Source organism: Triticum dicoccoides, chromosome 4A (genome assembly GCF_002162155.2).
Source record: "Triticum dicoccoides isolate Atlit2015 ecotype Zavitan chromosome 4A, WEW_v2.0, whole genome shotgun sequence".
Classification (NCBI taxonomy): Eukaryota; Viridiplantae; Streptophyta; class Magnoliopsida; order Poales; family Poaceae; genus Triticum; species Triticum dicoccoides.
Window position 1 is genome coordinate 134038784 of NC_041386.1, and position 2963 is coordinate 134041746.

A 2963-nucleotide genomic window follows, 5' to 3' on the forward strand; every position below is an offset into this window, starting at 1 on the left:
AACAAGGAACAATATCTCCATGTTCCAACAAGGAACAAACTTCAATCTTCACCTGCAACTAACAACGCTATAAGAGGGGCTAAGCAAAGCGGTAACATAGCAAACAACGGTTTGCTAGGACAAGGTGGGTTAGAGGCTTGGTTCAACAATATGGGAGGCATGATAAGCAAGTGGTAGGTATCACATCATAGGCACATCAAAAGAGTGAGCAACTAAGCAAGCAAAGATAGAAGTGATTTCGAGGGTATGATCATCTTGCCTGAAATCCCGCAAGGAAGAAGAACGAGTCCATGAAAAAGGCAAACAGACGTAGTCGAACGAATCCTCACAACACGACGTTACCGGAACCAACCCGGAGAAGCAACACCGGAAAGAAGCAAACAACATAGTAAACAAACCACACATGAACATGGTATGATATGCGGGATGCGGTATGCGATGCATATGCATGATTTGCAAGGGAATGAATGAACCTGGCCTCAACTTGGAAATCCAAGTGTGCCACTGGAAAGGTGAGGTGATTTCGGTTGAAATCGATATGAAGAACACCGGAATCGGAGACACGGTTTGGAAATGGCAAGCAAAACAAATATGGCACCGGTCTGCGATAAACAGCAAGTAACCCTCTAAATGCAACAAGTTAAACATGCTACAACACTCAAACATGGCAACAAAATGCATGACAAGGATCCATTCATGATGCTTAACAAAAGAGGAACACTGAGCTATGGCCAAATCATCCATTGACAGGTTCAAACAAGCATGGCAAAAATGCAATTGGTAAACAGATCTCAGACTTAGTGAAATTAACACTTGTCTGGAATATCAGATCAGGTAGCACACTTTGGAGCATGAAAACTATAAGCTGCAGGGCCTGAACATGGCAAACAAAAGCATGGCATGGAGCTACTCAAAGAGCTTAACAAAAGTCCCTAAGTGACCTTGAGCCAAAAGGGATCATAAAATACAATTGCAAGCATGTGAACATGGCAAAAACATAATCAGATCACAGACTTGGTGAAAAACTGGAGAATGCAAATCAGATATCAAGTAGGCATGTTTACGAGCTCGATGCACTCACTACAGAGCAAGGCATGACAAACTAAGCATACACCCATTAATAATACACATTATACAAGCTAGACATGGCAAGAACAACAACATAGCATGCACGGATCAACTACAACATCCTCGGCAAAATCGCTAACAAGTAGACAATCTGCTCAGATTCACGAAATAGCAAAAGTAGAGCTCGATTGACTCAATCTAGGGTGCTCCATAATTGCAAACAAAGACATGGATGGATAGATCACTACAAGATTAACAAATCATCCTTACTGATCATCCTCAAAAGAGGCATGGATCACTAGGAAACAACATGAACATATGGCACATTGATAAAACAGATCAAGGACTTAGTGGAATTGCTAAGTCCCTGAAATCAGCATTAACGAATGCACCACTTTGTAACCTTGTGCTAGTCACCACACATATCACAAAAATACATGGCAAGCACCTCTGGAAAGATGACAAGACATATAACAAAACATATGTAGAGCTCATGGGCATATCATGCACACAATAATCATGGCAAAAATGACAAATAGCTAATTGGAGCAGCAGATCTGGCAACTATCTCAAATAGCACTCTTCCAACAGCATTTTGGGCATCAAGATGAACTCAAATGAAAATGATGCAATGAGATAAAATGATGTGCTCTCTGAGACGAACATTTCGATATCATACACACTCAAAACGGAGCTACGAATGCGGAGTTACGACATGATGAACAAGGGCATTTGAAACATGGAAATCTCGGGGACTTAGTGAAATTTTACCTCTGTGAAAGTCAACGCTGGACGGAGGGATCCGGGATGGAGCGGATCGGGACGCGGGGCGTGTTTGGTTCGGGACCGGGTGGATCTCGTCCCACCCGGCCGGATCTGGGACGGGGCGGCGGCCGGAGATGACGGAGCTCGCCGGCGAGGCACGCCGGCGCGGCTGCCGAGGCGCGCCACGGCGAGGAGAGGCGACGGGACGCCGGACGGTGGAGGAGCGGACCGGCGACGGCAATGGGCGGTGCCGGCGACGAGGGAACATGGCGGCGGGGCGATGGCGGCGAGGAGAGGTGCGGGCACCGGTGGGATGGCGCGGCGGCGCGGCGAGCGAAGTCCGGCGCGGTGGCGGTGCGCTGCGGTGGCTGGCGCAGCTCCGGCGGCCGGAAGCTGAGAAGACGGCGGGCGGCGCGCGCGGGGACCTCCGCGGGTGGCAGCGGCGGTGGTTGGGCCCTGCGGGCCTGCGATGGGCCTGCAGGGCCGGCGCGGTGAAGGGAGAGGAGAGAGAGGGTGAGGCGCTGAGGTGGCGACGGCCGGTTGGCTGCAGCGGCGGGGAGGGCGACGTGGCGGCCTCTGGTTGGTCGGAGTGAGGTGGAGGCTGGACGTGTCTGGCGGGCGCGGACATGTCCGGCGACGGAGTGGGAAGACGCTAGGGTTTTGGACTGCGCGAAAAATCGGGGAGAGCCACATATTTATAGGTAGAGGGAGCTAGGAGAGTCCAAATGAGGTGTGGTTTTCGGCCACGCGATCGTGATCGAACGACTGAGATGATGGAGGAGGTTTAGGTGGGTTTTGGGCCACTTTGGAAGGGTGTTGGGCTGCAACACACACGAGGCCTTCTCGGTCCCTCGGTTAACCGTTGGAGTATCAAACGAAGTCCAAATGGTACGAAACTTGACAGGCGGTCTACCGGTAGTAAACCAAGGCCGCATGACAAGTCTCGGTCCAATCCGGAAATGTTTAATGCCCACATACGAAAAGAAGGTAGAAATGGGCACCGGAGGAGATAGGAGCGCCAGAATGCAAAACGGACAACGGGAAAAATGCTCAGATGCATGAGACGAACATGTATGCAAAAGAAATGCACATGATGACATGATATGCAATGCATGACACGCAAGCAATGA